This window comes from Amblyraja radiata, chromosome 4 (assembly GCF_010909765.2).
Source record: "Amblyraja radiata isolate CabotCenter1 chromosome 4, sAmbRad1.1.pri, whole genome shotgun sequence".
NCBI lineage: Eukaryota > Metazoa > Chordata > Chondrichthyes > Rajiformes > Rajidae > Amblyraja > Amblyraja radiata.
The window spans coordinates 87,217,302-87,236,609 of record NC_045959.1 but is presented as its reverse complement, the minus strand read 5'-3'; the positions used below and the strand labels follow the sequence as shown (position 1 = coordinate 87,236,609).

The 19,308-nt window shown below is 44.1% G+C and overlaps 1 protein-coding gene across 1 annotated transcript in view; it reads left to right on the top strand.

Annotated features, from left to right (window-relative positions):
- tsnare1 (t-SNARE domain containing 1) overlaps positions 1 to 19,308 on the top strand; it is an 807,948-nt gene that overhangs the window by 725,285 nt on the left and 63,355 nt on the right. The window lies entirely within an intron of this gene.

The following is a 19,308-nucleotide window of genomic DNA, read 5'->3' as shown; positions in this document are numbered from 1 at the left end:
CACCATTGTCAGCCCACCTGATTTAGAGCCTTTTTCCTGACTTTGATAAAACCATGCTTGGTGTTCCTCCTCGTCTCCACCCTTTTCCAGCATCCAAAACTTGATCCCGCGAACTGCCAAAATGCTGGAGCTGATACTTCCCTATCCGTGCAAATATTCTGTTAAGTTCCTGATTCAGGGAGGACCAGAGGAATGCAGCATGTTGAAGGAAGGCCACCTTTTGAAAAATAAATGTTCTTCTGAGTGTGGAGATGTGAAGTGCCCAGTTTGTTAGGATTTAAGCGTTAGCCATGACCCAAATGTTGATGTGGAGGCACAACTATCACAATGGCTATCGTGCCCTACATCTACACCATACTGCAGCAACTGTCAGAATGCAATCAAATTTCTATGCTCATAATCTATGACGAAAACATCAGTAAACTGTTGAAACGGGGAACCGCAGGTGCTGGATCCACAAAAGGACACAATGTGCTGGAGTAACAGCAGGTCAGGCAGCATCTCTTCAAATCATGGATAGGTGACGTTTTGGGTCGGGACCCTTCTTAAGACAGAGCCTGACTTGAAATGTCACCTATCCATATTTTCCAAAGATGCTGCCTGACCCACTGAGTTACTCCAGAACTTTGTTTCCTTATCAGTAAACTGTACTGAGGGACCACCACCCTTTGTTTTGCTATTCCATTTGACATTCCCCTTTTGACATTAAAATATATCAATTTATTTTTTTATTGTACAGTTAGCTTCCAAATTTTCATGAGCTTGATAGCCTGGGGCTTCCTTGTGAAGAAATTAAAAAAAGGAACTTTCCAGTTTTTGTAATTTTTGCCATTAATGTATTTGAACTGGAACAAAAGAAGTACATGAATAAATATGGCAGCTTAATCTAATCCAATTATAAAACCAGCCCAGGCAATACTGAAGAGTTCAAAGAAGGAAAGATAGGAAATTAATTGGAAATAATTTTCAGTGCAGATGATTTGCTTATTTGTTCTCAATAGAAAAATCTGTTAAAAATAAACGTGGACACTCGGCTCAGTGTCTCACTTGTCGAGTGCGTTTTATGGTTAGTTTCTGACAGGCACAGATCAAAGGATGCAGAGTTTGAGTCTTGCACAGCGGTTGGGACAAAGTAAAAGCTTTTAGCTTCTCTAGGTTCAGCAGTGGGGAAAAAATAACCACTTTTTAGAATTTAGAATTAGATCCTTTATTTGTCATTCAGACCTTACGGCCTGAACGAAATGTCGTTACCTGCAGCCATACATATAATAATAAACAACAGAACAGACAGTAAACACAAATTAACATCCACCACAGTGAGTCCACCAAGCACCTCCTCACTGTGATGGAGGCAAAAATCTTAGGGCTGCTGTCTCTTCCCTCCTCTTCTCCCTCTGCGCTGAGGCGATACCCCACCAGGCGATGGTAAGTCAGTCCCGCGGCTCACCGAGCTCCGCGAACGGGCCGGTTCAAACTCCGCGGCCCGGGGTGGTCGAAGCTGCCGCCCTCCAGTCCAGCGGACGCAGCTGTTGACGATGTCGTCCACTGGCCCATGGCTGAACCCCGGACTCAGGCCGCCGCCACCAGAACGCCGTCTCAGCCACCGGAGCACCGTTCCAGCCCCGAGCCGGGTCGCCCTCACGTGAGCGCCGTTCCACCCTCGAGCCAGGTCGCCCTCACGGGAGCGTCTCAGCCCCGCGCCAAGCCGCCCTCACGGGAGCGCCGTTTCCCTCGAGCCAGGCCGCCCTCACGGGAGCGCCGTTACCCTCGAGCTGGGCCGCCCTCACGGGAGCGCCATTACCCTCGAGCTGGGCCGCCCTCACGGGAGCGCCGCTACCCTCGAGCTGGGCCGCCCTCACGGGAGCGCCATTACCCTCGAGCCGGGCCGCCCTCACGGGAGCGTCTCAGCCCCTCACGGGAGCGCCGTTCCAGCCCCGTGCCGGGCCGCCCTCACGGGAGCGAGCCCAGGGCGAGTCCTGACAGGCTCTGCCTCCGGAGCCTCGAGGTCGCCAGCTCCGCCATTAGGCCTCAGCGCAGACGGAGGCAGAGAAGGGGGATACGACAAGAAAGTCGCATTCCCCCGAAGGGAGAGACAGAAGGCCCTGTTTCAACCCCCCCCCCCCCCCCACACATAACACAAACCTAAAAACCAAAAACTTAACTAAACAAGACGAAAAAAACAACACAAAAAAGTAAAAACAAACGGACTGCAGGCGAGCCGCAGCCGTTTACCAACCGGAAGTGTCCTCTGTGATTTGTGTCCTCTGCTGGAGATTCCTCACTTGTGAATGGCGGGCAAGGAGAACATCTTGCCGACACTCTGCGTTCCTGTTCACATGGCAAGTTAGGTGAGGTGGTGGAGGCTCTCGGATCGCCATGGAAACAGGCAGCAGCATGAGTCATACTTCGAACAAATGAAAGGAATAGAATGGGAAAAGTAACAACTTGACAATGCAAGCTGACGTGGATACCACCTACACATTAATAAAATAGGTTGAAAGGCTTCATCCTATGGTGGGCAGTGTCAGAACGGCTGAAAATTACAATCATGAACGGATTTGTAATTTTAGCCACACTGTCAGCTTTGGTAGCAATTAGCCACTGGATAAGAAGTCAGTCATTTAGGACAAGGACAGAAGCTATATTTTTTTTAATCAGATATGTGTAACGCTGAAATTGTTCACGGCAAAGGGATATGTGGTATATTCAAGACCTGAGATTTATGAACACTTCAGAAATCGAGGTATCAGTCAAAGCCATTTAGTTGGGGTATTGGGTTGGCCAAGATATTGGATGACAGGGTGGATTTAATGGGTTATACAATCTACCTCTATTTCTGTTTTTGTTGTTCTCACATAGCTACTCTTATTGCACAGATGCGTTATCCTTTGATTGTTAGTGCACATGATCAGGAGAAATGTCATGCTACTGCTGTGATATTACAAAGTAGTTCCTGTGTTTTAAATCACTCCAAGTTCCACAGACTGCAGAGAGCAGGTATTTTTCGTGTTCTTGAAAAAAACATAGCTTTGTGCGTAGAAGAAACGGTGTGATGTGCCTTAATGTCACACACAATTATTTAAGGCGGAGTTGAAGCAAAGAGGACAACAGTTATGAAGCCAAAGCAAAATACAGATAACATTCAGGGGATTACTGGCACTGGGAGTTTTGTCTTTCCAAAAATATGGAAGGTCGTGACAGGGTGATGAAATGACTTTAATTGTCACAGAAAAAAAACACATGCAGTGAGCAAGGTCTGTAAATTGAACCTTTTTCAGAACTTATTGGCCACTGAAAGGCATCCAACACAATCAAAGACTTGTCTCACCCAGGTCAATCCTTCTGGTCCCAGCTCCTGCCCAGCAGAATGTGCAGAAGCTGGAAAGAGTGCACTACCAGACTCAGGAAAAGCTTCTTCCCCTCTGTTAACAGAGTTCTGAATGGTCCTTCCATAAGCTAGGTTACCGGCCTATTCACTCTACCCCATTGTGAACATTGGACTTTGTGTATAGAACTGATGCGCGACAATGGGTTAAGGGCCTGTCCCACTTAGGCGATTTTTCAGCGGACTGCCGGAGAGTGCCAAGTTCATGGCACTCGCCTGAAAAACCGGGAACTGGAACGCGACTGTCAGAGTGGAGCACACACACGCACACACAAACACATCGCAAAGGCGGGAGCTAGGGAAAGCAGGGGGGGGAGCGCTGTATGAAATTCACACGATGCAAAGCCAAGGTGATACAGATACACACCGCGATGAACAGGAAGGTTAAGACGGCAAGCACAGTGTACGGTAGGTCCTTTAAAATAAGGGGGGAAGGGGAGAAGGGGGGAGAAGGAGCGGAGACATTTTTAAGAAGCCAGACAACTTTTAATGTCAGAGATACACAGCTGTGAAGTTTGGCGGGCATTTAACATTCCGGTCGGTTTTCCTTGGTTCTGAAAACTCGTGCTTACGTTTTTTTTCCCCCAATGAACCTATGAAAATGCCCGGTCAGCAAAGGCGATTAACTAAAACTACCTACGACTAGCTCGACTACCTATAATTACATGGCGACCCCACTACAACTGCACCTACGACTACAAAAGTATTGATTTTCTCCATGTTGAAAAATTTGTGGCGACCATACTGAGGCCGTGACTAGTTCTCAGAATGCGGGAACTCCTCGAGACCATGGTGGAGACTCACCAGAGACCACCAGCGAACATGTGGCGACCATGTGGCGATCATGTGGCAAACGCATTCTCCTGCACTCGCTTAAAAAGTCGCCTAAGTGGGACAAGCCCTTCACAATGCTGACAACTATATTCTGCACATTGAATCTTCCCCTTTGCTCTATCTATTGTGCACGAGTTTGACTTAATTGTATTTATGTACGGTATCTATTTGGATAGCATAAAAAACAAAGCTTTTCACTGTACTTTGGTGCACGAGACAATAATAAACCTAAAACAGGCTCACAGGACTGAATGGTCAACTACTGATCCTACTTCCTGTAATCTCAAATAGGATTTACAGATGGACACTTACCCTCCCATCAGAAGGGGTAATTGAAGATAGAGGATGCTAGAAAATAGAATAAACAGAACAATATGAGGTTCCATTTTAATCCTCTGCTATAGTGTTAACCAGGTTCAAAATCACAAATTAAGATAAGAACAATGATAACGAAACATCAATGCAACAACGGACCCCTGCAGTACCTTGAAAGGTAACGATCAGACTCTGGCAAGGAATTTTGCAAGAAATTCTGAAAAATGATGTTCAATCTGCAGACCTTGCTCACTGCATGTGTGTTTTGTACTCTTTGAATCACTTCCCTCTGGAAGGCGACTCCGGACTGTCAATGCTGCTGCTGCCAGACATAAAAACAGCTTTTTTTCCACGAGTAGTAGCTCTACTCAGTAACCGAAAATCTGTAGCCTCCTTTTGCACTGGTATCTTATTTAATTCACATGTTTAATCAATAATGTTTCATTATTAATGATTAATGTTTAATGATTAATGATTAATGCTTAATGTTTTATGTATCATTCATAAAACTGTCACTGTATGTCATGTTGTCACTTGTGGGTGGAGCACCAAGGCAAATTCCTTGTATGTGAATACTTGGCCAATAAACTTATTAATTAGAAACATAGAAACATAGAAAATAGGTGCAGGAGTAGGCCATTCGGCCCTTCGAGCCTGCACCGCCATTCAATATGATCATGGCTGATCATCCAACTCAGTATCCTGTACCTGCCTTCTCTCCATACCCCCTGATCCCTTTAGCCACAAGGGCCACATCTAACTCCCTCTTAAATATAGCCAATGAACTGGCCTCAACTACCTTCTGTGGCAGAGAATTCCACAGATTCACCACTCTCTGTGTGAAAAATGTTTTCCTCATCTCGGTCCTAAAAGATTTCCCCCTTATCCTTAAACTGTGACCCCTTGTTCTGGACTTCCCCAACATCGGGAACAATCTTCCTGCATCTAGCCTGTCCAACCCCTTAAGAATTAATTAATACATTAATTAATTGATTCGTTATGTTGCCTGTGACAATTAACCTCTTTAGGCCAAATTAAGGACATACCTCAGAATAAAAAGATGCATCTTTCGAAAGGAGATGAGAAATAATTTATTTCATCATAGGGTGGTGAATCTGTGAAATTCATTGCCACAGACAGCTGTGGAGGCCAAACCAATAGATATTTTTAAGGCAGGGATTGACAGATTCTTGATTAGTAAAGGTATCAGGGGTTATGGGGCGAAAGTAGTGGTTGGGAGGGAAAATTAGGTCAGCCTTGATTGAATGGCAGAGTAGATTTTATGGGCCGAATGACCTAATTCAGCTCTTAGAACTTTTGAGCATGATGCAATACTGCTTATATGGTCTCACCAGAATAGAAAGACATCCCTCCATTTTTTTGTCATACCTTTTTTCAATAAAAGCCAATAAGCCATTTGTTTTTGGAATTGCCTGATCTGACAGATTCTTTATATCTTCTTGTGTAGCAGCCGAATATCCGAATATCCCGAATTGGGAGTTTATTCCCATTTTTTGTTTTCTATTTACTGCCAGGAATCATTCTACGCTATTGTATCAGTCTGAATCTATGTGTTTTAATTTTATTCTGCAATTTCCTGTATGGGACCTTATCAATTGCCTCTGAAAATCAAAATACATTGTGTCATTTGCACTCATGCATACTACTACATATTGTATATCCTCATAGAACAGTGCAGCACAGGAATAGACCCTTCTGCCAAACATGATGCCATAAATAATTATTATCTACCTGCACGCAATCCATATCTCTCCATTCCCAGTATACACATCTGCCTTCCCAAAAGTCTCTTAAATACCACTATCGTATCTGCCTCAACCACCGTGTTCCAGGCACTGACCATCCTCTGTGTAAAAAAATCTAGCCCTGCACACCTCGTGCAACATGTTTTTATGTTTATTGTCACATTCTTTAATGTTGTGTCTTATCTTTATTCGTGTGCTGCAAAGGCAAGTCAAATTTCACCACACCATTTGGTGAATGTGATAATAAATGTCCTTTGTATCTTTGTATCTCCTTTAAACTTTGCCCCTCTCACCTTAAAACTATGCCCTCTACTATTTGACATCTCCATCCTGGGAGAAACATTCTGACTATGCCTTATCTACACCTCTCATATTTTATACACTTCTATCTGATCTCCCAGCAACCTCTGGCGTTATAGGGAAAACAATCCAAGTCTGTCCAACCTCCCCCTGTAGCTAATTACCTTAATCTAGGCATAATTCTGGTGAAACTCCTGTACACCCTCTACAAAATCTCCATAACCTTCCTGTAATGGGGCAACCAGAACGGCACAGAATGCACCAAATTCAGCTGGTCAAAGTCCTATAAAGCTGCATTGTGGCTTCCTAAAGGGCCTGTCCCACGAGCATGCGACTGCATGCGGCAAGCGCAACCAAACCGTAAGCGGGCGCCGCGCGGGGTTCACGCGGAGGTCGAGTGATCCCCGTACAGGGCCAGTCTCACCAGCATGCGACTGCATGCGGTGAGCATGACCAAAACGGAAGCATGGGCCACGCGGAGGTCGAGTGAGTGACGTGAAGTTCAAGCGATGTCCGCGGGAAGTTCACGCGTGACGTACGGCGTGAAGACGCTGCGTCTGGCGTCAAGACGCTGCATATGCCCGTCGTGGCGGAGCGTACGGTGTCGAGGCGGCTGCGGGCCGGTAGGCCGTTGCCGCGCGGAATTTTTGAACACTGTCAGTTTTTCGGAGCCCCGCGCGATGTCGAGACCAGCTCCACACAACTCCATACGGCTCCGGCGATCGAAGTGGGACCAGCCCCGCGAGGCCATACGGCTCAAGCGACCATGATAGGTCGCGCTTGCCGCATGCAGTCGCATGCTCGTGGGACTGGCCCTTTACTCTTAAACTCAATGCGTTGATCATTGATGGTATGCATATCATATGCCTTCTTTACCACTTTATCTTCTTGTGTTGGCACTTTCAGGGATTTGTGGACTTGGACTTCAAGATCCCTCCATACATCAATGCTGTTACGGGTCTTGCCATTAATCGTATATATTCCCCTTACATTCGACCCCACCCCAGAGTGTAACACTTCACACTTGCTTGGATTAATATCCATCTCCTGATTCTCTGCCTATTTCTGCAGCTGATCTATATCCAACAGTATACTTTGACAGCCGTTCTCACTGTCCACAACCGCAGCAAGTTTGGTGTCATCTGCAAGCTTACTAGTTTAGTTTTAATTTAGAGATACAGCGCGGATACAGGCCCTTCGGCCCACTCAGTCCGCGCTCACCAGCTATCACCCTGTACACTAACACTATCTTTCACACGCAAGGGACAATTTACAATTTACCAAGCCAATTAACTTACAAACCTGTATGTCTTTGGCGTGTGGGAGGAAACTGGAGCTGCCGGAGAAAACCCACGCACGTCATGGGGAGAACATACCAATTCCAACAGACAGCACCCATTGTCAGCACGGACCCCGGGTCTCTGGCGCTATAAGGGAGCTACTCTACTGCTGCGCCACCGTGCCGCTCAAATCAAAACGTCTACATTTATTTCCAAATAATTTATGCACGTTGCAAACAAAAGACATCCCAGCACAAATCCCTGTGGAACTCCATTAGCCACAGACTAATATTGTCAATATTAGTAATTGGACCCGAGTCCACGACAATCATCACACTATTTCTATGCTTATTCCATGTTTGCATTCATTCCCTACACATGAGAGGCAATTAATAGAGCCCAATTAACCTATAAATATGCAAGTCTTTGGAGGGTAGAAGGAAACCAGAGCACCTGTATGAAACCATGCAGTAGCATGGAGAACTTCATGGCATGGCAAATTCCACACACGGACAGTACTCGAGGTCAGGATGGAACTTGAGTCTCTGTCCCTGTGAGGCAGCAGCTCTACTGGCTGTGCCACTGTACCTCAACTATCTTGAGGAATGATAGAATAGGCTTGAAGGACCAATGTAGTTTACTCTTCCTCCTAGTTCTTTAGAAATGCCCCACAGTATTGTAATGAGACCACTGTTTTACCATTGCCAGCATTGTAACCTCATTATGTCTGCTTTGGTAGCGGGATCAGAAGAGTAGTTTCTAATCCATTGTACACAAAGCAGCATCGGGCTTTCAGTTGACAACGTCATTAAGAAAGTTAATGCTCTTTGAGTTACTGTTGTAAATTAATCAGAAACGTTAGGCTTAATTCTTTGCCTCATTTCCAATGAGTAAATTAAACCCCACGCGTTTAAGCATAGAAAGTCAGTCAACATCGGAAGCAAAAATAGATTTACATTTCGGACGGGACCCTCCTGAGAACTCATTAGAAATATGAACCCTTTTTTTCCTTTGCAAATGCTCATTTATCAGCCACAGATCATAAATTGGAACACAGAATACAAAACTGAAATAGTAATGGTAAATATCCCTGTGAAAAAAGTCGGCCCATTAAACACTATTTGGACACTGGTTTAAAGAAGGCCATTGTTGTTATTCAAGAGCAATCAATAATCGATTCACCAGAAATATGGCAGGTTATAAGACACTGGCACAAGGTTCCTTGAAATACTGAAATTAATTTCAACTGAGTGGTGATAAATGAGAGGAGGTTTTCTCTCATTTTAAAAAAATCTTTTAAAAGCTTTTAAAAATTAAAGAGTTTTAATGAGCTGAAAAGACTATTTCCTCTGCTTGAGCTGTGGGGATTCATAAATTTGAAATGACAACAAAGAGAACAAGAGGAAGGACTGGGGAAATTTCATTATGACGAGAGTTTCTTGGACCGTGAATCTTTTAACAGATAAATATTTGAAACAGATGAGAAGCCAATTCTGCACAGCATTAAAACTTGAATAAGTGCCTAACATTTGGACCTACATATGCATGTTTTTAATCAGATTCAGATCAGATTCAACTTTAATTGTCATTGTCAGTGTACAGTACAGAGACAACGAAATGCAGTTAGCATCTCCCTGGAAGAGCGACATAGAATATGATTTCAATAAATAAATCTATTTACATGCATACAGTCATAGTGTTTTTCCTGTGGGAGGAGTGTCCGGGGGGGGGGGGGGGGTGATTGGCAGTCACCGAGGTACATTGTTGATTAGTGTGACAGCCGCAGGGAAGAAGCTGTTCCTGGACCTGCTGGTCCGGCAACGGAGAGACCTGTAGCGCCTCCCGGATGGTAGGAGTGTAAACAGTCCATGGTTGGGGTGAGAGCAGTCCTTGGCGATGCTGAGCGCCCTCTGCAGACAACGCTTGCTTTGGACAGACTCAATGGAGGGGAGCGAGGAACCGGTGATGCGTTGGGCAATTTTCACCACCCTCTGCAGTGCTTTCCGGTCGGAGACAGAGCAGTTGCCATACCATACTGTGATACAGTTGGTAAGGATGCTCTCGATGGTGCAGCAGTAGAAGTTCACCAGAATCTGAGGAGACAGATGGATCTTCTTCAGTCTCCTAGGAAAAAAGAGACGCTGGTGAGCCTTCTTGACCAGAGTTGAGGTATTGTGGGTCCAAGAGAGGTCATCGGAGATGTTGACCCCCAGGAACCTGAAGCTGGAAACACGTTCCACCTCCGTCCCGTTAATGTGGATGGGGGTGTGCGTGCCGCCCCTAGACTTCCTGAAGTCTACTATGAGCTCCTTGGTCTTCTTGGAGTTAAGGGCCAGGTTGTTGTCAGCGCACCATGCTGCTAGGACCTCCTCCCTATAGGCCGACTCATCGTTGTTGCTGATGAGGCCAATCACCGTTGTATCATCTGCATACTTGATGATGGTGTTAGTACCATGTACAGGTGTGCAGTCGTAGGTGAAGAGGGAGTAGAGGAGGGGGCTCAGCATATAATGCATGTAATATTCATTTTGCATGTGTTAGATCAAGGTAGCAAATATTTCTGAGTTGATTATGAAATTATTTCTGACATTAGCAGGTGCAATTAACAGCATAGCTCAAGGGCCAGTCAACGTAATGATGCCAAGGTGTGCACGACATATTTCCTCTGCTTTTACCAGACATTGCAATAAGCTTCATTATTAACTCAAAAAATAAATTCACAGTCGGCTTCAGGAATAAGACAAAAGTCTTCTTCTTATCGAGTCCACACACAAGATTAGAAGTTGTTCAGCCAATGGTGTCTAGACATAAGTTAATGGTCCTATTCCCTCAGTTTGAAGGTGCTACACGCATCATTCCACACCCTCACTGTTCAATGGCCAGTATAATGTTTAGATCATTGTTCACAGCTATTATTACATTCAATCATGCCATAGTTAACCCTTTGATTCAATCATGCGATAGTTAGCCCTTCCGACAACTTATGGCATGGGATTGCAATGGGGCCAGTTTTTTAGGTTGAGAGGTGAGTGATGTGATTGGGAGTAGGGGCTGCTCAGGCACATTTGAAAGCACCATGACACACTTCCAAAGTGTTTTCCCACCAATCTCAACCAGACGTATCAACATTTACACAGCATATATTTTATTCCTGAACCCCAGCCTGTGAATTCCTTTTTCTTTAGTTAATAATGAAGGCTTTCCCCAAAACTGCAATTTCTGTGAAGTGGTTAAAGCATTGAATAGTAGTTTGATTTTGAAAGAAAGAGCAGAGTTAAATCAGTAGGTGAAAATTGTACCATCAAAGTAGTAGTGCCTCTACTTCCTGCACCACCTTTCAGATTGTTGCTTCCAATTTTCAGTTGCTTTTTCCTAAAACTTTGCTGAGAGGGCTTAGGTCAAACTGCATAGGCACAGAATAGGTGAAGAAACTTTTGTCTTCCTGGAATTCTACCAAGGAATTGAGGGAAGAATTTGGGCTGTAAAGGTAATAACATTGAGTCTAAAGAAAGGTCCCGAACCAAAATGTCACCGATCCATGATCTCCAGAGATGCTGAATAACCCGTTGAGTTACTCCAGCACTTTGTGTCCTTTTCTTTAAACTAGCATATGCAGTTCCTTATATCCAACATTGAGGGAAGGATGGTTATTAGGCATCTGCTGCATTATCATTGTTAATTGGATATCAGTACAGTAAAACGACTGCTATAAGTGTCTGGTGATAGCTATTAGAAGGGATTGAAAATGGAGAGATTTAATTTTCACAGCGAAGAAAATACTAAATACTAAATCTGTCTCTTGGATGAATGCTTGAAATTCCATTAGGAGTTCACTCACTTTCAACTTGAAAATAATAGGAAGAAATAACATTTATCAGGTTACAAGAGCACAGAAGGTGTTGTATATCTTACGCCTGATGTCAAATTCAACTCTATCCAATTAAAACAAACAGACATGCATTGCCTTTACTTGTAATATCACTGTTACTATTTCCAAATAATTAAATCTGCCATCAACTCGTTAATTCTCAAATAAAACCACATGCTAAGGTCAATTTCTGTCATTCCCAATCCCATGCTGACCTTTCTGTCCCAGGTCTCATCCATTGCCAGAGTGAGACCAGGTGCAACCTGGAGGAAGAGGACCTCATATTCCATTTGAGTAGCTTACAACCTAATTCTCTGATTTTAGATAGTCTTTAACTAACCCCCCTGTCTCCTCCTTCCCTCCCCAGTGCCCCACCTGGACTCACACCTATTTCTCCCCTCCTATACCCCCCTCCTCCCCCCCCCTCTGCCCCGCTACTTTCTTCCCCCTAGCTTCACAATCTGCAATTCGTAAAACCTGTCACACACCTACTGTTCTTATTTCTGGCCTTTGTTCCAACCAACTGCCTATCAAAATTCCCCCTTGCCCATATTGACCTATCGACCAGGCCTGCCACACTCTATCCTGCCTCTCCCATTTTCCAGCATTCTTCTACCCCCCCCCCCCCCCCAATCAGTCTGAAGAACGTCACCTATCCGTGTTCTCCCGAGATGTTGCTTGACCTGCTGAGTTACTCCAGTACTTTGTGTCTTTCTTGTATTTACCAAAATCAATACACAATAGACAATAGGTGCAGGAATAGGCCATTCAGCCCTTTGAGCCAACACCGCCATTCATTGTGATCATGGCTGATCATCCGCAATCAGTACCCCATTCCAGCCTTTTCCCCATATCCCCTGACTCTACTATCTGCAGTTCTTTGTTTCTACAGTTTCTCAGGTTGACTCACTGAGCATCAGATCTTGTTCTGCACATCAGTCATTGGTGATAATCACCAGAGGTCTGTTGATATTATGAGACTGTCCACTCACTGTAATAATAATATTAAAAATGTTGAATATATCAGGGCTTGGATTGACTCTTTATGTTATTTGATTCATTTCATGAAATTACTCAAGCTCATTATTATATATTTAATAGCTTTACAGTTTTTTTAATGGTTGAATAACTAATACTTTTCCCCAGTGCTTCTATTCAAATACATTTAATGAAGCAGTCTACAGATCTGCATTAGCGCTGCACTGTGGTTTGATCCCACTTCACAGAAGGACAGAACAAAGCCAGTTGCCTAGCTCAGGCAATTCCTGCGAAATCCAATAATGTTAAAATTGCTCTGCAGAGTAATTTCTTAAACAATCCCTAAATCTTAATTGTATGCAGTCTCAAGGAATTGGACACACAAGACTGCAGATGCTGAAATCTTGAGTAAAAACGGAGCTGCTGCAGGAACTTGGTGGGTCAGGCAGCATCTGTGGAAGGAAATGGACAATCGATGTTCTGCATTGAGACCCTTCATCTGGCTTGTAAGAGTACAGGGGAGATAGCCAGTATAACGAGGTGAGAGGATGGGGTGAGTCAAAAGCGGACAAGTGATAAGTGGACCAAGTTGCGGAGGGGGTGATTGCCAGATCGAGTCAGTTAGCGGAGTAAAGGGTGGAAATAGTGACAGCTGCAGGGAGATGATACGAGAAATCAACACAGGATTAGATTATGGAACCTAATCAGGAAGTGAGGTACACTTGGAGATTGAGAACCTTGTAACTTGCTGCCAAGAAAAAACCTCTCCCTCAATGTTAGCAAGACAAAGGAAATTGTGATTGACTTCAAGAAGCAAAGATGCACACATAGCCCAGTCTACGTTGATGATGCCAATGTAGAGATGTTCGAAAGCTTCAAGTACCCAAGTAAGAAGCAAAGAGGAGGATGAGTTTTACTACTATTTGGTGGACCATAATCTTAGTGCTGGATTTCATGTCTTTGTGTTCAACTATCCGTTTCCTCAGCCTGCCAAATTATGTTCCAGCAATGTGGGCGCAGTGATGAGATTCTTTATTGAAGGCTGGCTCTACTGAAAAGTGGACCTCGAGAGATAAAACATTATTACGATTTCTAGGGTCCCATCATGGATCTTAATTATCAGGAGGAAGGTTTGGTATAACTTCGATTTCCAGGTAACTTACATAACTTACAATTCTTCATTTAGTACAGAAATGAATTGGAGCCCTGTACCTCAGTGTGCACAAACACAAAAGTTGTCTGCGTATTATAACTCGATGAGTTATGAAACCAACTATTGATCAGCAGTAACAATCCATTGCAGTTTAACTATACGTCATATGGAGATAATACTACTCAGGTATTTTAACAAACTTACCGGTGGCACAGCTGGCAGAGCTGCTGCCTCACAGTGCCAGAGACCCAGGTTTGATCCTGATTTCAGCTGCTAGCTGTGTGGAGTTTGCACATTCTACCTGAGACCAGGTGAGTGTCCTCCGTTTCTTCCTCCGTTTGCTTCCACATCCAAAAGACATGTGGGTTGGTAGATTAATTGGCCTCTGTAAATTGCCTTCCCTGATGTGTCAGGATTGGATGTGAAAGAAGGATAACAGAGCAAGTGTGAATGCGTGTCGACCTACTCTTGATGGGCCGAAAGGCCTGTTTCTATGCAGTATCTTTAAACTAAAACAAATTCATTTTTAAATTACTATCCAGAAATCCAGGGGAATTTCTTAAATGGTTCTTCAAAAAAGCAAGAAGCTTTGATCACTGCTTTAAAAGTAAGTGACGGTTTTACTTTCCTATTCACAAAGTCATGCATCTTGCTCCCTGACTTCATGCGGCCACTCAATTTAGCCCAGGGGCATCGTTTTTACAGTCACTAGATATTTTCTTCCCTGGCATCTGAACTAAATTGTTCCTTTGTTATCTCAAGTATATAGTCATGGTTCCTGACTTCAGCTTTGGTGGCTTAAGACCACATTAGTCTTTTGAACCCTGAGGCAATATTTCTCCTTAAAAGCTTGGAAACACAGGAATTCATTATTTTCAATAAATTGCTGTTAAGAAAACAAAATGAGCATTCATCTCAGTGACAACAGAATAACAGCAAGGTTAACATCACAAGTGACGTATGTAGCTTTGTGTATTCTTATCTGTAAACTCTAGGTTCCAGTTAATTATAAGGCTTTTCAAAATTGGAATGAATTTTGTCTTTTTACCATACTGAAACAGTTTTCATAATGTAAGTCACTATTTAGCAGACATCATGTAAATTGAACCCAACTTGGTCATCAGTTATATATCAGGAGATGTGATACATATTGCAAACTCATATGTACCATAAAACTTTCTCAATACCTGTTCAAATAATATTTCCCTCATTTAATCTTCAGAAATAAGAAGCATCCTAATTTTTGTATCAGAAATCAAAATACACAGATTGATATAAAACAAATGGCTTGGCATTTGGAGGGAAATGGTCTTTCCCTTCTGCATTCAGTGTGTGTCTGAGCAAGGTTTAACTGAGCAGAGACAGTTTCACAAATACAGTATGTCCCTTTCCTGCCTTATCTATCAGTGTCAACCATGTATTGTTCTCTGCCCTGACAACAGAAGCTCTCTACATTTATTTCTTTCGGCCAATCTGTCAAATCACATACGACGCCCCCACATGCTGGCTCCTTGCACATTGATTCATTTTATCGGAAGTATTTGTCAGATGACCATCGAGTTCGATGTTTGTTGTGCATTCTTTGTTGGTGAGCCCGAGTGTGGCTGGCAAGACCAACCCTGGAGGTAAACAGTTCCTGGAGATATACATTGAGGGCATGGGCAAGATGCTGCGGCAGGTGCAAATGCAGAGGCCTTCCTGAGTTCTCTGTCTAAGGTGACTCAATCCGTTCATCCTCTCTCCTCTCCCATCAGTCAAAAGGTACAGAAATGTGAAAACACATTCATCCAGATTCAATAACAGTTTCTACCCAGCTGTTCAGGCAACTGAACCACCCTATCACCAACTAGAGAGCGATCCTGAGCTAATATCTACCTGCTTGGTGACCCAGGGACTATATCTTGCACTAAACGTTATTCACATTATCCTGTATCTGTACACTGTGAATGGCTTGATTGTAATCATGTATAGTCTTTCCGTTGACTGGATAGCATTCAACAAAAAAAGCTTTTCATGTAACTGGGTACACATGACAATAAACTAAGTTGACACCGACTGGCCCTTTTGATCAAAACACACCAGCATGTTCTGTCACAAACCTTCAGGTCTCTTGCAGGAACAGCCCCTATATTTGCAGCTGTATTAGATATGTAGGTTCCCAGCTTGACATTTTTGTGGTTCCTCACAAGAGTGCACAGGCGACCAAGAGACTGACTGGCCTTGCTGATTTGAGTAACTATTTTCAGTGTGGAGAGAGCCATCAGAAGAGCTGTCGCCTCCCTCGTATTTAAAGTGATTGACTGACTTCAGCTCAGTGCCCTCTAAGCTGCGGCTGAAAGGATGTGACGCAGAGCCTGGAGCAGGATGGTGCAGGATGGTGCAGGACCTCAGTCTTTTTTAAGGTAGACATAAAATGCTGGAGTAACTCAGCGGGTGAGGCAGCATCTCTGGAAAGAAGGAATGGGCGACGTTACAGGTCGAGACCCTTCTTCAGATTTGTTGAGACTGATTGTAAGACTGGAAAGTCAAGAGGCTTTGGCAAGCTTGCCAATAATGCTTTGAACGTCAAAGTCTATATGTGCCATAAGGGTGCAGTCATTTGCAAACACTCAAGAGTCAAGGGAGTTTTATTGTCATATGTCCCAGATAGAACAATAAAACAAATAAACAATGAAAACTGAATCTCAGATCAGTTTTCAAGCATCTTGGTCCTTGTCTTGTCTTCCAAGGTCGCAGAGCAAGGCGAGACGTCCAGAATCTATCTCAAGTACACTCTTCCTTCTTGAAGTAGAAACTATTACTATATAATTGCATCGGGAGCTTTTGCTTCCGCTCACAGCAGAAGGAACAAGTACAGAGTTCCCCTGGTCCTCATTTTCCACCCCACCAACCTCCGCATCCAACGCATCATCCTCCGACAATTCTGACACCTCCAAACGTGACCGTACCACCAGTCACATCTTCCCATCCCCACCCCTTTCTGCCTTCCGCAGAAACTGCTCCCCCTGTAACTCCTTGGTCACTAATCCCTTCCCCTCCAAACCACCCCTTCCCCAGGTACTTTCCCCTGAAACTGCAAGGGATATAACACCTGTCCCTATAATTCCTCCCTCACCTCCATTCACGAACCACAGCAGTCCTTCCAGATAAGATGGTGGTTCACATGCACCTCCTCTAACCTCATCTACTGCATCCGTTATTCCCTATGTGGCCTCCTATATATCGGCGAGACCAAGCGTATACTCGATGACTGTTTCGATAGACAATAGCGCTCAGTCTGCCAAGGCCTGGATCTCCCGGTTGCTAATCATTTTAACTCTTTTTCCCATTACCATACTGACCTTTCTGTCCTGGGCCTCCTCCATTGCCTGAGCATGGCCCACGCAAATTGAAGGATCAGCAGCTTATATTACACTTGGGTAGCTTACATCCCAGTGGTATGAACATTGAATTCTCCAATTTTACGTAACTAAACTCACTCCCTTCTTCCCTCACGCCTCTTTTGTTTTCTCCCACCCCCTCCCCCCACCTGTGCCCCATCAGGACTCACACCTGTATCTCCTCTCCCCTTTCCACCTACATTCCTTCCCCTGGTGTCACAGTTCGTAATTCCTCAAACCTATTGTCTCACACCTGCTTCCATTTCGTCTCTGGACTTTGGCCAACATCTGCCTATCAAAACTCGGCATCACCTGTTTCCACCTATTACTTGTCAGGCCCCTCCTCATGTCCAGCTTTCTTTCCGTTCACCCCCAACCCCCCACCCCCATATAGTCACTGAAGAAGGGTACCGACCTGAAAACCTCACCTTTCCATGTTCACCAGAGATGCTGCCTGGCCCATTTAATTACTCCGGCATAGTGTCTTTTTTTGTAAACCAGCATCTGCAGTTCTTTGTTTCTATGTAATTGAATAATTCTCAAAGGTTTGTTTTGTTGTGTCAAATGCTGAACCATTCAGTTTTCCTTTAACTCATTTTCCAGGATGTAAGCGGCACTGGCGGGACATTTAATACTCATTCGTAATTACTCCTGGACATAGTAGCTTGCTGAGCCATTTTTAGAGGACATTTGAGAGTCGTCCACATTGCATTAGCCCTAATTATATCTTTGTAATGATCTGTCGTCTCTTTGGAAATAAGGTAATGATATTCAGTTACTTTTTCATCAACTCAACTTCAATCGCCCTGGCCAGCTGTACAATCGTAGCATTTAATCCTGGTCTTAGTTTCCTTTTATTTTGGAAAGGTCTCTCAAAACCTATTGCTTCCTGTCTTCCATCTGATCCCGGGATGATTGGGTTAACGAATGAGGAACTTTTGATGGTTCTGGACCTGTACTCGCAAGAATTTCGTAGGATGAGGGAGGGGGAACACATTGAAACCTACTGGATAATGAAAGGCCTAGATAGATTGGATATGGAAAGGGTTCTTCCACTAATGGGAGAGACTAGAAGCAGAGGACACAGCCTCAGAATAACGGAGATGAGGAGGAATTTTGTTAGCCAGCAGGTGGTGAATCTGTGGAATTCATTGCTACAGACGGCTGTGGAGGCCACGTTTCCAGGTATTATTCAAGCAGAGATTGATAGATTCTTGACTAGTATGGGTGTCAAAGATTATGCGGAGAAAGCAGGCGAATAGGGTTGAGAAGGAAAGATAGGTCACCCATGATTAAATGGCAGAGTGGACACGATGGGCTGAATGGCCTAATTCTGCTCCCAAGTCTTATGGTCTTATGGTATTATGCTCTGCAACTTAGACCATGCTTTCAACACCCTCTGCACTTGAATCATTTTCTCAACTGTTTTCCTTACTTAATTTTGCCTGTTACCATTCCAAGTTAAAGAAACCATCGTAGTTTGTAAATTTATGGCTCTTTCCTTCCTGTCGTTGATGGTCCCATGGGCTGGCATTTACATACAGGTGAGCGGTGATTTGAATGCGGGGAAGCTATGGTGCTGAAGAGTCTCAGAGCAATTAGCCTGTTAACTAGTAATGGTGGGCCAATTGGAAAGCATTGCATGTTCAAGAAGGAACTGCAGATGCTGGAAAATCGGTAGACAAAAGTGCTGGAGAAAATCAGCGGGTGCAGCAACATCTATGGAGCTAAGGAAATAGGCAACGTTTCGGGCCAAAACCCTTCTTCAGACTTGCATTGCATGCCTGGTTTAGAGTTTATTTTCGAGATACAGCATTAAAACCAACCCCCTCGGCTCACAGATTCCATGCCGACCATCGATCACCTGTTCACAATTCTATGTTATCGTACTCTTTCATCCATTCATGACACACTAGGGGCAATTTACAGTGACCTACAAACCCGCATATATATGAGACGTGGGTGGAAACCGGAGTACCCAGAAACCTAGAGCCACAGGGAGAAGGTGCAAGCTCCATACAGCCAGCATCCGAGGTCAGGATCGAACCC